This window comes from Zootoca vivipara, chromosome 2 (assembly GCF_963506605.1).
Source record: "Zootoca vivipara chromosome 2, rZooViv1.1, whole genome shotgun sequence".
Classification (NCBI taxonomy): Eukaryota; Metazoa; Chordata; class Lepidosauria; order Squamata; family Lacertidae; genus Zootoca; species Zootoca vivipara.
Window position 1 is genome coordinate 73998282 of NC_083277.1, and position 17501 is coordinate 74015782.

Genomic DNA, 17501 nt, shown 5'->3' on the forward strand with positions numbered 1-17501 from the left:
CAATTTTCTCATATCCATTTTTGATTATGTTTAAGTTTTACCACCTATCATTGGCTATGCAATTTGCCATTTGCCTGGGAAAGGTTCAGAGCCCAAATATTATTTTTAGGCCCATTTCAGTGAAGGACAACTAGCAGCCAGTATCTGGCCAATGGGCAGCCACCAGAAGGCTCACCACCTGGCTGATGCATTTTTATTCAGAGTTAAATCCCAATGCCACCAGCGAGGCCTATTCCCGGATAAATATGCATAAGCTTGCAACCTTAGAACCCATTTCCCCTCCTATTGCCAGCCTCAGGGTGTCCCTATTTTCATCAGAAAAATGTTGGAGGGTATGTCCTCACAGTTGTTTTCAGACAGGAACAAGCATGCTCTTTTCATGACGAGCAATGTGCTTAGGACGTCTTGAGTACATGGGCAATGGCAAGAGTGGGAGAGTAGAGACTTGGCTCTCACACTCACCAGGTTGTAGACCAGACAGAGGCAACCTCTGGCCCTCCAGATGCTGTAAAACTCCATCTCCTATAAGTCTCACCCAGCATGGTCAATGGTCAGAAATGATGTGGGCTGAATTCCAACAACTTCTGGAGCTTCTCCATCGCTGCTGTGGAGCCTTGTCTTCTGTTGAATTGATGCTAAGCAGAGGTCAGGGAAGAGAATGTATTTGCCTGTGATATCCCATTAGGATGTTGGTAGTGCAGTTTCTTGTCTCATTTCCTCACACTTCGGTTATGCTCTTTGCCAGGTCTCTGTCATTACTTTCCTAAGGCAGCTTTCATTAATTAGAATATGAGTCACTGAAATACTTAAAATGACTTGGGAATAACAAACAGGGGATTAGTGTGTCTCATAGCAATTTGCCACACCAAAAAAAAGAGACCAATGGCCCATTTAGAATAATCTTCTGAGTCTAATACCAGCTCATACTGAAATTATCTCTGAGTTAAATGAAACACTCCCACAGTGCATTTGGCTAGTTATGCAGGGTTTTTTTTAATCAAAGCAGAGAAACATTTCATACTGACCGCAGCTGAGGAGAAGCGTATGCCCAAAGTATGAGTATTGATAGACCTTTTATTTTTATCCTAGTGAGAGCAATGGTGCAGGTGCTAAAGCAATTTATTTGAGTGTCTAATTCTATTTTGAGTCTGACTTGTCTTGTCAGCTCCATAGAACTTAGCAGTTCACAGGTGTTCTCGGGAATAGCTCCAGCACACTTAAAGAAATTATTGGAAGGGTATGGATTGTGACATAACAGTGTTCTCTGCCAAAATTGGAATTCATTGGGGAATGCGGTCTTTCAAATGCAGATCCAGGGATCAGCGTTCGCGCCTGTGTAACTTTGAAGCTGCACTGCAACGTGGCTCCGTATTGGTGCAGCGCTTTACCACAGGTGTATTCCTTAAAGTAGGTGAAAAGGGGAGGCTATGTGGCGAGGGGTCAAGGGTGCCAGACAAGGAATGACTTTCTAAACCCCCACTCAGCCATGAAGCCCACTGTGGGGCAGCCACTCACTCTCAGTCTGGCCTACCTCACTGGGTTGTTGTGAGACTAGGGGGGGGGGGTAGCTGTGTGAACACTGTCCCAAACTCCTTGGAGGAAGCAGGGGACAAAGGTTTAATTAGTTAATTATCGGAAGGTACAGCACATGTTTTTGCACCCAGAAGATCCCAATAGCAACTTCAGTGACAAGGATGACTGGAAAGATCTATTCCTGAGCTCTCCTGCCAGTCAGGGAAGGCAGCACACTGTAGTAGGTGGACTTATGGCCTGTATAAAGCAGCTTCAGTGGGGCCCATGTAGAATCATAGAATTGTAGAGTTGGAACGGGACCCCAATGGTCATCTAGTCCAACCCCCTGCAATGCAGGAGTCTCAACCAAAGCATCCATGGCAGATGACCATCCAACCTCTGCTTAAAAACCTCCTAGGAAGAGGATTCTACAACCTCCCGAGGAAGACCATCCTACTGTCGGACAACAACTACTGTCAGAAAGTTCTTCCTCATGTTTAGCCAAATTATCATTTCTTGTAACTTGAAGCCATTGGTTCAGGTCCTACCCCCCCCCCCCGAGGTATGTACTTTGCAGTTTGCACTAATTTTCTATGCTGTGTACTATTATTATTTTTTAAGGCTACCATGCAAACCATGGCTTCTGCAAAAGAACAACTTAGGCTACAACCCCAGACACACATCCTAGGGCGTAACCCTCCCTGAATTCAGCGGGACTTGCTTCCACGTAAACACGCCTGAGGCTGCACGAAAGGATAACAAAGTGTTCCATAAAACATTGCTCATCTTATTTATTTCATTCCTATTCCACCTTTCCTCCAAGGTGCTCGGGTAGCATGCATGGTTCTCCTGCTCCCCATTTTATCCTTGCAGCAACCTTGTGAGTGACTGGCCCAGCGAGCTTCATGACTGCTTAAGGATTTGAACCCTGGTCTCTCAGGTCCTAGTCTGGCACTACACCACACTTAACACTCCCTCTCCAACCTTCTCTTTTCTATCTAAAAACCAGAACTGAGTTGAAAAACCGCAGGCTTGAGAATGTCAGAAAATAATAAAATATGCCTTTTACCTAGTCCAGCTGGCAAGTCAAATCCCACAAAGTCCAACAGTCTGGATTTCTTATTAAGGTAGGAATTGCTCAGCCAAAGGAATTTGGGGTTGCTTGTGTGTGTGTGTGTGTGTGTGTGTGTGTGTGTGTGTGTGTGTGTGTGTAAAAACGTGGATGCTTTCATTTCTTGCCATTAGTAGTACACCCTGATCATACCGCCCCCCCCCCTGTTTTTCTCCTCTCTTTTTCTATGAACACAGAATGTATTGTGATGCTTCGAGGGCTCACCAAAGGATGGAGCCAGCCCCTCTGCATGCTTGCGTGCTTCTATTGTGCCACAGCCATCTCAGCTATTCCAAATTCTGCTCCGCAGCTAGAGGTGATCACACCAAAGAAAGAAGGCAGGCTGGCGATAGGGACTGCTTGCCACGTAAAATCAGCCGAATGATAATCCGACGGGATGGAATTAACAACACTTCGGTGCTCACGCCAAAAATTAAAATGAACGCCACAAAGCCAGAGACAAGCCACCCACACAAGACAAAAAAAAGGCAGCTGCCCAGGAGAAGCCATTGTAGAGAGAGATTTAATCCGCAAGGTTGGGAGGGAAGCGGTGGGAACAGTAAGAGCATAAGAGAAGGCGCCACAAGTGCAAATGGAAACAGTGATGGGTGGTGAGTTCTTCAAAGCCGTTCTTCTCCACTTTTTTGTGTGCCGAGGTACCAAGACATCCCCCCCCCCCAATAACTCACTTCACACAATATTTTAAGGTTTTTGGCATTAATTTGGCCACAACTTTATTTAAATACAACTGATGTGAGTGGTTGCTTAGGCATTGGTTCCAGTCATCTGTCCCCCGCCTGGGACAGATCTGACTCCCGCTAGCCCAGTAGGGGAGCACCCTCTGAGAGAGGACGTGGCAGGGGCCCAAGCACTTGACCTCTCCCTCAGATGCTCCCCAAGGCTCATGCACAGTCCTGGCCCCTACCAGGGATACAGACAAACATGTGGAGCCCCAGGATTCCTTTAACGGAATACCCCTAAAGGCAGCAGCAACCATGAGAGGCAGGCCCAACCAAAATCCGTACCCCTCCACCACCCAATTTGAACCAATGCCTAACTGCAACCTTACAAGTTGTGACTAATTGCTACGCAGTAGGCAAAAAAACCACCTGGCACCAGCCAATCAGCCAAGTGGCAAAATTCCTACCAGGCCCCTGATCCAAAACAGGCAACCCCATGACAGGCGCAGCAAGGTCAATTGCAAGAACACCTAAAGACAGAGGAGGGTGGGAGATTCGTTGTGAGGAGCCAAGTGAAACTGTAAGCTGCTCGCTATGCATATATAGGGCTGAAGCTCTCAATCAATCATTTGCTACATGCTAAATTCCCCAGCAACAGCACGCCCACCAATCACACATGTGGCCATCCAAACTGGCCCACCCCACCAACCCTGGGATGTCTTGTTAAGCCTTCCGCAACCCATGTTCTCCTTTAAGGGGAGAACCTGCTCTGTCAGAACCAAGGAGGGCAGAGCCATTGAAAGCTAAATGGACCCACTAAAGATTTTATTGATTGATTTAATGGAATTTGTACACTGCTTAATCATCAAAAACCTCTAAAGCATTCTGGTCTGCAAGACAGAATGATTCCCCCTCAACTCCCTCCACATGTTGTTCTGGAGGTTCTCCTGACCTCCCCAACCAACCAATTTTGGAGGGTGCAAGGGGGGGGGGTTAAGTTCCATCACACAAGTGGGAGTTCTTGTGCAGGGCTATAAGATTCCTTACAGTTAAAATGGCTTCTAAATATGCTTATCCAGCCAGGTTTTTTAAAAAAAAAATTAAGGAAGACAGCTCTGTATTTTTCTAAGCCACTCATTTCTTCACCCACTTACTCAACTTTCTCCTCCCTAACAGTCATCTGTAACCTTCTAAGAAGTTAAAGCCATGGGCTAGGATCTAGATGAAGTTCTAAACCCCACACCCAAATCACCGGACTTGCTGTTCTCAATGAGCAGTTGTCTGGCAAGACTGTATACCAGGCATCCCCAAACTGCGGCCCTCCAGATGTTTTGGCCTACAAATCTCATCATCCCTAGCTAACAGGACCAGTGGTCAGGGAAGATGGGAACTGTAGTCCAAAACATCTGGAGGGCCGGAGTTTGGGGGTGCCTGCTGTATACCATAACTTTTAGGCTGCAATCCTACATATGGGAAGTGATTCTTACTTAACACCATGGGCAGGGGGAGATATTTGGTGTGCATTTTAATGCAAACCTACCTAATTTTTGCTTCCCAAAACAACATGCAAATTGAAAAGCAGCTATCCTGCAAAATTCACACTTCTTTTAATTTTGTGGTGCAGATGTGCATATTAGGAAAAAGTGTGTATTAAAATGCACACACATATAAGTGAAAATAATTGTTGTTGTTTAGTCGTTTAGTCGTGTCCGACTCTTCGTGACCCCATGGACCATAGCACGCCAGGCACTCCTGTCTTGCACTGCCTCCCGCAGTTTGGTCAAACTCATGTTCGTAGCTTCGAGAACACTGTCCAACCATCTTGTCCTCTGTCGTCCCCTTCTCCTAGTGCCCTCAATCTTTCCCAACATCAGGGTCTTTTCCAAGGATTCTTCTCTTCTCATGAGGTGGCCAAAGTATTGGAGCCTCAGCTTCACGATCCGTCCTTCCAGGGAGCACTCAGGGCTGATTTCCTTAAGAATGGATAGGTTTGATCTTCTTGCAGTCCATGGGACTCTCAAGAGTCTCCTCCAGCACCATAATTCAAAAGCATCAATTCTTCGGCGATCAGCCTTCTTTATGGTCCAACTCTCACTTCCATACATCACTACTGGGAAAACCATAGCTTTAACTATACGGACCTTTGTCGGCAAGGTGATGTCTCTGCTTTTTAAGATGCTGTCTAGGTTTGTCATTGCTTTTCTCCCAAGAAGCAGGCGTCTTTTAATTTCGTGACTGCTGTCACCATCTGCAGTGATCAAGGAGCCCAAGAAAGTAAAATCTCTCACTGCCTCCATTTCTTCCCCTTCTATTTGCCAGGAGGTGATGGGACCAGTGGCCATGATCTTGGTTTTTTTGATGTTGAGCTTCAGACCATATTTTGCGCTCTCCTCTTTCACCCTCATTAAAAGGTTCTTTAATTCCTCCTCGCTTTCTGCCATCAAGGTTGTGTCATCTGCATATCTGAGGTTGTTGATATTTCTTCCGGCAATCTTAATTCCGGCTTGGGATTCATCTAGTCCAGCCTTTCGCATGATGAATTCTGCATATAAGTTAAATAAGCAGGGAGACAATATACAACCTTGTCGTACTCCTTTCCCAATTTTGAACCAATCAGTTGTTCCATATCCAGTTCTAACTGTAGCTTCTTGTCCCACATAGAGATTTCTCAGGAGACAGATGAGGTGATCAGGCACTCCCATTTCTTTAAGAACTTGCCATAGTTTGCTGTGGTCGACACAGTCAAAGGCTTTTGCATAGTCAATGAAGCAGAAGTAGACGTTTTTCTGGAACTCTCTAGCTTTCTCCATAATCCAGCGCATGTTTGCTATTTGGTCTCTGGTTCCTCTGCCCTTTCGAAATCCAGCTTGCACTTCTGGGAGTTCTCGGTCCACATACTGCCTAAGCCTGCCTTGTAGAATTTTAAGCATAACCTTGCTAGCGTGTGAAATGAGCGCAATTGTGCGGTAGTTGCAGCATTCTTTGGCACTGCCCTTCTTTGGAATTGGGATGTAGACTGATCTTCTCCAATCCTCTGGCCATTGCTGAGTTTTCCAAACTTGCTGGCATATTGGGTGTAGCACCTTAACAGCATCATCTTTTAAAATTTTAAACAGTTCAGCTGGAATATCATCACTTCCACTGGCCTTGTTATTAGCAATGCTTTCTAAGGCCCATTTGACTTCACTCTCCAAGATGTCTGGCTCAAGGTCAGCAACCACACTACCTGAGGTGTACGAGACCTCCATATCTTTCTGGTATAATCCCTCTGTGTATTCTTGCCACCTCTTCTTGATGTTTTCTGCTTCTGTTAGGTCCTTACCACTTTTGTCCTTGATTATGGTAATCTTTGTACGAAATGTTCCTTTCATATCTCCAATTTTCTTGAACAGATCTCTGGTTTTCCCCATTCTATTGTTTTCCTCTATTTCTTTGCATTGCTCATTTAAGAAGACCCTCTTGTCTCTCCTTGCTGTTTTTTGGAAATCTGCATTCAGTTTCCTGTATCTTTCCCTATCTCCCTTGCATTTTGCTTGCCTCCTCTCCTCCGCTATTTGTAAGGCCTCGTTGGACAGCCATTTTGCTTTCTTGCATTTCCTTTTCCTTGGGATGGTTTTCATTGCTGCCTCCTGTATAATGTTACGAGCCTCCATCCATAGTTCTTCAGGCACTCTGTCCACCAAATCTAAATCCTTAAACCTGTTCCTCACTTCCACTGTGTATTCATAAGGGATTTGATTCAGATTGTATCTTACTGGCCCAGTGGTTTTTCCTACTTTCTTCAGTTTAAGCTGGAATTTTGCTATAAGAAGCTGATGATCTGAGTTACAGTCAGCTCCAGGTCTTGTTTTTGCTGACTGTATGGAGCTTCTCCATCTTTGGCTGCAGAGAATATAATCAATCTGATTTCGATGCTGTCCATTTGGTGATATCCATGTGTAGAGTCGTCTCTTGTGTTGTTGGAATAGAGTGTTTGTGATGACCAGCTTGTTCTCTTGACAGAACTCTATTAGCCTTTGCCCTGCTTCATTTTGAACTCCAAGGCCAAACTTGCCAGTTGTTCCTTTTATCTCTTGATTCCCTACTTTAGCATTCCAGTCCCCTGTAATGAGAAGAACATCCTTCTTTGGTGTCATTTCTAGAAGGTGTTGTAGGTCTTCATAGAATTGGTCAATTTCACTTTCTTCAGCACCGGTAGTTGGTGCATAAACTTGGATTACTGTGATGTTAAAAGGTCTGCCTTGGATTCGTATCGAGATCATTCTGTCATTTTTGAGATCGCATCCCATTACAGCTTTTGCCACTCTTTTGTTGACTATGAGGGCCACTCCATTTCTGCTACAGGATTCTTGCCCACAGTAGTAGATATGATAGTCATCCGAACTGAATTCGCCCATTCCCTTCCATTTTAGTTCACTGATGCCCAGGATGTCGATATTTATTCTTGTCATCTCATTTTTGACCACATCCAGCTTACCTCCACTCATGGTTCTTACATTCCAGGTTCCTATGCAATATTTTTCTTTACAGCATCGGACTTTCCTTTTGCTTCCAGGCATATCCGCAACTGAGCGTCCTTTCGGCTTTGGCCCAGCCGCTTCATCAGCTCTGAATCTACTTGTACTTGTCCTCCGCTCTTCCTCAGTAGCATGTTGGACGCCTTCCGACCTGAGGGGCTCATCTTCCAGCGTCATAACTTTTATATGCCTGTTGTCTTTGTCCATGGAGTTTTCTTGGCAGGGATACTGGAGTGGCTTGCCAGTTCCTTCTCCAGGTGGATCACGTTTAGTCAAAACTCTCCACTATGACCTGTCCATCTTGGGTGGCCCTGCATGGCATAGCTCATAGCTTCTCTGAGTTATTCAAGCCCCTTCGCCACGACAAGGCATTGATCCATGAAGGGCAATTATGCTATGGAAATTGCTTTCAAAGGTGTGTATAGGGCTCTCCACACTTTGCACTGATGGTCATATAGTTGTAGCTGATTCTATGTTAGCAATAGAGTCGGACCTTCCATTAGGCAAACTGAGGCAACTGCCTCAGGTACAGAGGCGGCAAACTGGCACCACCTGCCTGCACAGTGAGGCTCTCCAGCTCCTCCCTCCCTTTATCACTCTGGGAAGGACATGGAGGGTGTGGTCCTTCCCTCTGACCAAGATATTCTGGGTACAGGGTGACCATGAAAGTGCCTCCACTATTCCTGCAATTTCCTGTGCCAGCCAATAATGCCTAAAATTAAGAGGTAATTTAAAATCCCTGTAACTTTAAACTGTAAACTGTGCTCCCTAATTTTAGGCTGTTGCAAACCACGGTGCATGTGCTTTCACGGCCAACCGAGAATGCCTTGGTCTTCCCTACAACAAGGCAAGGAGGGAGAAGGCAGACGCAGACCCTCCAAGCGTCCTGGTTTTCCAGGGACAGTCACAGATTTACAGAAGCTGATTTCTGATTTGATCCCAGAAGGCCCCGCTTTTCCATAGAATGTCCCTATTTTCATCAGAGAAATGTTGGAGGTTATGGAGTTATGTGACCCACGAGCCAAGGAGATAAGCAACCATGCAACCTTTTGAAGTCATCTGAAGGCAACCCTGTATAGGGAAGTTTTCAAATGTTTAATGTTTTACAGTGGTAGCACCGGTGGCAGGGGCAGGGCTGGTGCCCATTCTGGGGGTGGGGGCACCTCCCTGAGGGGTGTGCCTCCCGGAGGGGTGTAGCACACGTTCCAGGGGGCGTGGCGTGCCTCCCAGAGGGGCATGACATGCATTCTGGGGGCAGGGCGCGTGTTTTGGGGTGGGGCAGGCGCCCGCGATGATGCCCCTTGGAGCCTGCCACTCGGGGCGGCCTGCCCCTACTGCCCCTTTCTTCCTCCGCCCCTGATGTTTTATATATGTTGGAAGCTGTCCAGAGTGGCTGGGGCAACCCAGTCAGATGAATGGGATATAAATATTATTGTCCTCCTTGTTATTATTAAATAGGACATCCCAATTTTCATCAGGGAAATGTTGTAATGTACTATAAGCCGGGGGGACAGAGGGGGGATACTGCTGCTGTATAACTGGCGGGGGGGGGATGATTTAAAATAAATAAATAAAAGGAAGCCGAGAAGGAGGGGGCCACAGCAGCAATGAAGAGAGAAAGAGGAGGCAGGGAAGGGGGAGAGGTGAGGAAGAGTGAAAGCACTTGTCATGCCAGCCCTTGTTGGTAAAGTGGGAGATGTGCACCCATTTCCTCACCATCAGCTTAACTAGGCATTTCAACTTCCCTTTTTAATGACAACTAGAACAGCAGTTTTAGGTTTTTTACAGCATGGTGATGAACACGGACACTTACTAATGTCTGCTTCCATTAAAGGCATGGGAGCCGTGAGCCGTGAAAACCTCGGCAACCCCTTAATGCAAAGGGGACATACATCCAGCTTTATACTGCAGAATTGCTTGTGTACTGGCATTGTACAACGGGCACATGAATGATGGTGGCTTTTTTCCTTCCTGTGTTTTCCACGCAGCATTTAGATGACAGCACAGATGGTGACTGCTTCCTGACAAGAAACATGTCCATTAAAATGACTCATGAAGATAAGAGATCGTTCTAATCATAGGGCACAGACAGGACTAATTTATTATAGAACGGGATTTGCTTTGCTGAAGGCTGCTGAAAAGGACCGCATCTTCCAAAAAGCTGGCAGTGAGAGCTATACCATGATATAGACATTATGTTGGTTAATTTACTGAGGTATGAAATGCTGGTAAAAAAAAAAAAGATCGGCAACAGAGTTAGGGTCAAACTGGACGTGACACTGGGTTATAAAAAGCAAAATAAGTTAATACTAGGCGGGGGGGGAGGCAATTTTTATTGGATTCACAGTGGAAAGGGAGGAGCGATTTAACCCTCTTCTCGATCACTAGGAAGGCGTGCCACCACACACCCGGCTTCTCCCATAACCTCCAAGCATCCTGATTTTCCAGGGACAGTCCCTGAATTGTGAAAGCCAGCCTGGCTTCTGATTTGATCTTGGAATGTCCCTATTCCCCCTGCTAGTGCTGTCACCACCAAACTCGGGGAGGAGGATAAGCCGGGTGGTTATTTCTCCTGAGCTATACCGGTAGCAACTGCGGCTGCGGTTGTGAGGAAGCACCCAGGGCCGTCTTAAGCATATCTGGCGCCCTGGCGCAGTGGTGCAAAGATCCCTCCGGTGCCCCCGCCCCGTTTCGCTGTGCGGCTGTCTGGCGGGTGTTGCGCGGCTGCCACAGGCACAGCCGCACGCTGGCGCCCCGGCGCATTGCGCCACCCAGCCTTGCCTTAGAGCCGGCCCTGGGAGCACCCCATGGCCTCTCCATGGCTGCTGCTTCTGGCTTCCTCCCTTGGGCAACTCATAGTGGCTGCTGTAGAGCAGGCAAAGAGGAGGAGAGGCTGCCACTGCCGAGGCCTCGCCCTGCCTGAATCCAGCACTCCTGACTGTGTTTGCTCCTTGCCGAACTCCCTGCTGCCTCTCCTTGCTGGTAGGTGGTAATGATGCCATTGCTGGGAGGCCCAGTGTGTGGCCACATCCACCCCTGGAATCCAGCTTTTCTCATGAGGATAGGCTTCCTTTCTCTTGTTTTGTTCCAGCAGGGTCCCTGTCCCTAACCTGCCTCACATTGTTGTTGTGAGGATGAAGTGGAGAAGAACTGCGTGCACGACCCTAAGCTCCAGGAAGGAAAGATGGGCAGATAATGCAGTAATAAATAGGAAACATCCAAACACCTGTGTTGTTGTGCACCTTCTCTCCTCCCCCCACCCACCCTTTTGACAAACGGCATAATGAAATGTCAAAGCACCTACTTAGCTGCATTTTATCTCCCTTTCTTGTACGTCAATCATGTGTGACAGGTCAGCCAAAAGCAGGGAGCTGCCTCCCATGCTCCTTCCCGAGTCTGATCTCATTGCCATGGATACTGCTGCCGACTGCAATCGCTCCAGCATTATGTCCGGATTTCCTCACAGGTGCAGATTTGATGCACATAAAAGAATAGAATTTAATTTCCAAGCAGATGCTGTTTATGGAAAGTGACTGTGAAGAGGCTGCCTTTGCTTGGGGTGGTGCTTTAGCTGCACTGCCTCCGATTTTCTTGCAATTACTTCGTAACGTCTAATTTTTATTTAAAAGTCTGCTATCAGATCGCTCTTTCAGGCTACAACGTGCAGAACTCTTGGATAAATGCCCATTTTTTCCCTTATCTGCTTGGCTTTCTTTCAGGTTGAAAACATGCCTCCTTGGTAAGCCACAAACAGGCATTTGGAAGGCACATCTCTCCCTTAGTTTCTGCTGTCTTCCTTCTGTGAAGAGATGGCCTTTAATGACCTGGAAAAGGGCAAGGCAGATAAGGAGCTCAGGGATGCCTGCAACTTCCAACATTTGCATAAATATCAGCTATTCAAAATAGTCAGGGGAAGGGGAATCAATATAATTTGAGTATCTCTTCATCTGGGTTGGCCCAGCTAACTGAAAATCTACTGGGAAAACCAGCCAAAATTCGACTTTTTGAGGTGGGGTAGAAGGTGGGTCATGAATACCACTGAGAACAAATCATGTGAAGCTCCTGGGTGCATACAAATTTGTTTCAAATATACATAAACAAGGAACGGACAGGTTTAACAGCATATTTCTTGTTACAGGTAGGTAGCCGTGTTGGTCTGAGTTGAAGCAAAATAAAAAAATTCCTTCAGTAGCACCTTAAAGACCAACTAAGTTTTTATTTTGGTATGAGCTTTCGTGTGCATGCACACTTCTTCAGATGCACTTGAAACAGAAGTGTCAGACCCTATATATATACAGAGGGTGGTGGGGGTGGGTGGGAATGGGTGATGGGCTGATGGGAGTGGAAAACCTGTATATGGCTGTTAACGACTGCTGATGACTGCAATTAGTCCTGGGGGGGGGGAGCAAGGGCTGAGGCGCTAAAGAAAGCTTGATCATGCATAATGAGATAAGAATCCGATGTCTTTATTCATCCCAGGTGGCTCCATGGTTTTAAGCTTGGTAATGAGTTCCAATTCAGCAACTTCTCTTTCCAGTCTGTTCCTGAAATTTCTCTGTAATAAAACAGCTGCTTTGAGATCTTGTATAGAATATCCACCTGATGAAGTTAAACAACAGATCAACAGAGCCAGACTGATACCTAGAGAGAACCTGCTGCAAGACATCTACAGGTTTTCCAGCGGGATTGGGACAGCGAAAATCTGAAATAGAAAGGATGTCTGCACTCGCTCCACTGACTGGGTAAACCCTGACATCCAAATTGGAATTCCATAGAGCAGTTGAGCTCTAACTCTGGCATTAAAAACCTTAAGGGCAGAAGAGATGTGTTGGTTACCTCTTGTTACAAAGAAGTGCATTGTGGCCTACATAGACAGCTTACTGGCGTTTACCACCGCTGCGCAGTGTGAGGACCACCGGAGCCTGTGATGGAAAGTGATCCCCAGATAGTTGAACTCGGATACCTGCTGGACGTGTTTCCCACCCAAAACCCAACTATAGCTCTTACGAGAATCCCTGAAAACCAGTTTATTGTATATGTGTGTGTAATGAAAAACGGTCAAAGTCTACCATGAAAGTTTGAGGTTCCTTCAGCATGCCTAACTTTTCCGATGCCGAAAGGATCCCATTTAATTATATGCTTCTGATCATAAAGCTATCTGAATTTGGCCCCTGTGTGGCCCACCTGTGTTCCAAGTATGCAGCAGCCAAGAGTTGATTTATTTATTTTCTACACCACTAGCAGTACTAAGGCTGCAGCCGTAAAAGAGGGTGGTTGATACCTTTCCGGCCTGCCTTTGTTCATCAGGTTTGGCTCTGATCCTAGAATCTTACCAGGGAGATGATGAACAGCATGAAGCAGAAGGCACAGCTTGATGTTCTAGCTCTCACGGCTCCAACAGTTTGAGAGAAATCCTGTTTTGACTTGTCTGCTGAGTAAATATGATGTGTAAGTCTGAAAGGGAGAATAAAAAAAGTACAGGCTGATCCAGTGTTATCATTTTAAGATGCTTCCTTGAGGAGGGATTGTTTTAAAGGAAGGGGTTTCCAATTAGAAAGATGCCTAGGACATGTTTTCTAGCTCATTTCGTGTCTTCTTTCATATTTAGCTGGTACTTCGTGTTACATCAAAACACAACATGACACCTTCTTGACTAGTGATGGCAAAACAGGAGGGGGAAAAACCCCACACAGGCATTCTGCTCAGCTAATGCCCAGAGTCTGACAGACTGTTATGCCAACTAAATCCAGATTATGTATAAACTCAAATATACAGTGGTACCTTGGTTCTCAAACTTAATCCATTCCACAAGTCCATTCCAAAACCAAGGCACGCTTTCCCATAGAAAGTACCGGTAATGCAAAATGGATTGCCGTAATCCGCTCCAGACTTTTAAAAACAACCCCTAAAACAGCTATTTAACATGAATTTTACTATCTAACGAGACCCTTGATCCGTAAAATGAAAGCAATCAACAATGTACTGCAGTCACGCAATCAATCAATCAGTAGCTGAGCTGGGTTCCACATAATGACAAAAACAAAAAGAGCCGCAAAAACAAAAATGCTAAAGAAATAGCAAAAACGGACAGACCTCAGCGTAACACTCAAAAGGGAAGTGTGGCACTCAAAATGGAAATGTGGCACTCAAAACGGAAGCGTAACACTCAAAACGGAAGCGTGGCACTCAAAACGGAGCATGTTCAGTTTCCGAAAAAAGTTCGCAAACCAGAACAGTTACTTCTGGGTTTGCAGTGTTTGGGTTCCAAGTAGGTTGAGTACCAAGGCATTTGAGAACCAAGGTGACTTTTATGATAGGACAACCTCCTTTCCCATGTTTTGCTGCGTATATCTCAGTTTTGTTTTATTGGGAAGGTGTGGTTTCCTTTAACAGCCACTGGCCATTTGAAGCTCCTGCTTAACCTAAACTAAATTAGAAACAGGAGGCAGGAACACCTAATTTCAAAATTTTGATATTTTCTGTTTAACAGTTTTATTTATTTACTGAGACATTTATAGCCTTTCCACTTAAAAGGGGACCTTGAGGCAACTTAGAATAATAAAATATAAAAGCACAAGTATCCAGTTACGAGGAAGCTACTCTACCCCAATAACACATGGATCAGGCCTGTGAAGGTAGCAGGAAACATTGTTGTTTTAAAACCATTGAGATTTTTATTCATTTTGCTAAATATATCAAATTTATCAATCACCTTTCTATATTATTGTTTGCATACTGTTAAATGTATCAAAAATATCAATCACTTTTCCCTATTATTGTTTGCATACTGTTAAATAACTAAAACTAATAATAAAAAATCTATTCAGCTTCTGGGGTTCTTTGATTTGCTTTTTTCGCTTGGTGGAGGTGCTTGTTCCTTGAGCTGTATTGCCTGATCTTGTGTGTGTGTGTGTGTGTGTGTGTGTGTGTGTTGTGGGGGTGGGGAATCTGAGCATCTCCGGGTTTTTATTCCGGTGAAATTGTTACTTTTATTTATTTGTTTAAGAGTCCAACTCTCTTAAGCACTGCATCATATTTCCACAATCATTTGTTAGATTTCCACATGTGTCTCCAGGTGCAAATAGTTTCAGAACCCCTGGCTTAGTTGATGACACAGCATGCTAGATAGTTTATAACTCTAGCATTGTACTATAGGCGATTTACGTGTGGCACTTCTGTAAACAGGCAGGTCCCACTGCACAACCCCCCCCCCCCAAATTATTTTCCATGCTTTATTCCAGCTGAAGGTTTTCCATATCTGGACACAAACATTTTCTATGAAAAACAAAGAGCAATGAGAGATTCAGCCAGAACCAGCAAGTCACGCTTAACTCCTAGAGGTCTGTTTGTGCATCACAGCCTTTTTGTCCATGCTCAGTAAAATTCAAACCAGTATCCGAACATCTGCCACGGTTTGTAGGGTGGGTGGGGCGGGGGGAGATTAAATTGTACCTAGCAGTTTCTGTCTTATCTCAGTTTGTACACTGGGAAAATATTAACTTCCACCCTATATTATAGTTGACCAAGATTCATTGATTTATATCGCCTGCTGTTCTCACTTATAAAAATGGCGCTCGCTTTACCAAACAGAGCCAAGGATCCAAACAGTTGTGGAGGCAGAATAATGAAACCAGAAATAACAGTTTGGAGCATGAGAATGCAAAAGCTATAGCTACAGCAGTCAAAAGGGGGGTGGGTGGGAGAGAATCTGTTTCTTGAAGGAACTAATACCAAAAGCTTCACATAAGCACCCTCTCTGCTATCTCATGTATCCCTTTAACCCAAGGACCACTGGGAAGAAAGAGCTCCTGCTGGAGGTTTTGAAGTGAGGTTTAGACTTATCTCATTGCAGCCCTTAAAGATGATAAACAAGTCTCCAGCTGCCTTCCTTTATCACTTGCTGAAGATTTACTTTGCTGGCATATGGGGAAAGTATAGTTAAAGGGCTATATCCCCCACTCCCCCACCACACAGACACACTACAGATTAGTTCTCACATTCTAAATCAACCAGCAAATAGCTTAGCTCTTCCGCTGAATTTTGAAGGCAGAGGCTCATGTACCTTAAAACTCACACAGATGAAAGCAGAAGTCAAACAGTCTTTGGTTAGCCTACCAACAATGTACCAGAGTTACAGAGGAAATGCATATGCTTTTATTAATGTGCAGGAGGGCCACCAAGATTCAGTTTTGACGGCCCTCCAACACTTCCAGGACTTTGAAATGAAGTCCAAAATGGCCAGTAGGCCTAGTCATCCAGTCATAAAGACCTCTGTGGAATAAAGCAATTTTTGATATTATTGTGTACAAGTCCTTTGGGCATGTGCTGTGGAAATTCTAGCATGCAATTTCATCACAATGTGTTGAAGACCCATGCCATGTGCAGTGAGACAGATGCTGGGTTTACTGGAGTTTACCATTTGATTCCACTGAGTCAGAAGTCCAGCTCAAATCCAATTCTACCCAGACCCTGAACCACAAAATCCAATACAAGTTATGGCAGATATGAAATTTGAATGCACTGAATTCAGAGATTCAGTTATTTTGTGAAGCCTCATTTCAATAGTTTTAAGACAGTCCTGTCACCTGCAACTCTTCTGCACTATTCAGAAAGCTACATCCACTTTGTAATTGCCTACTACACAAATACATTCCCCCTCCATCCACTCCATATTGAATTGTATCATTTCTTCTAAGGCAAACACAAAAACAAAGCACAGCCACACAGCCACACACCCACACTACCTGCATTGCACCTTTGTCTTTAATACTGCCTTAGCAGGTAAAATAGCAAGCCTGGTCCTTAGAAATTGCTTGATTCACTTCTCTGTGTAAACGGATGCATCATTTTCAAATATAATGAGAAGGAGAATGGCAGAATGATTGAAGCAAACAAACAAGCATTTACAACACCAAAGCAGCTAATTTCATTGAATATTTTATGCAGTATCAGTATCAACATTACTTGTTCCTCTTTATCGGGGGAATCTAAGTACCAGGAGAAAACAGATATAGTGCCATACTAGAAACAGAGAAAAGAGGTATCAGTCCTTCCTGTACAACACATACCCTGTTTCTCATATTTTAAGACATACCCATAAAATAAGCCATAGCAGGATTTTTAAGCATTCAAGGAATATAAGCCATACCCCGAAAATAAGACATAGTGATAGGCGCAGCAGCAATGCTGGCCGCGGCAGGAGGAGGAGGAAAAAATAAGACACCCCCGGAAAATAAGCCATAGTGTGTTTTTTTGAGGAAAAATAAATCTAAGACGGTGTCTTATTTTTTGAGAAACACGGTACACACAAACGCACATATATAAATCAGTCTGAAACTGCCTTCTTCATGAATCTCATTAAGAGCTAAGGAATCTGTTGTGAACAGCCCTTTGATAAAATTGTCTAAGTGCCAATCTATACAATCAGATCATAAATAAAGGCAAATTTCCATATAGGTTTTTTTTTGTGGGGAGCAGGGGTGTCTCAGTGAAGAACATAGCCTTTTCAGCGAAAGGTCTAGTTTTATGGACAGGTCCCATGAATATTTTGCTTTGGGACACAAAGTAAAATGTTTCTGCTTCAGCAAGCTTTTAATAGAAGCTGAAGGTTACCTATGTTTGATTTCGTAACCAATGCTGATGGGGGAAAGAACAGACTAAAAGGAAGCAGAATGACACAGA

At 44.8% G+C, this 17501-nt stretch overlaps 1 long non-coding RNA gene across 1 annotated transcript; it reads left to right on the plus strand.

Annotated features, from left to right (window-relative positions):
• The first annotated feature begins 1293 nt into the window (after window positions 1–1293).
• Window positions 1294–2945, plus strand: LOC118080350 (uncharacterized). Its single transcript, XR_004691958.2, has 3 exons — window positions 1294–1407; window positions 2522–2639; window positions 2821–2945. It is a non-coding gene; the product is annotated as an uncharacterized LOC118080350 (long non-coding RNA).
• Window positions 2946–17501: the final 14556 nt, after the last annotated feature.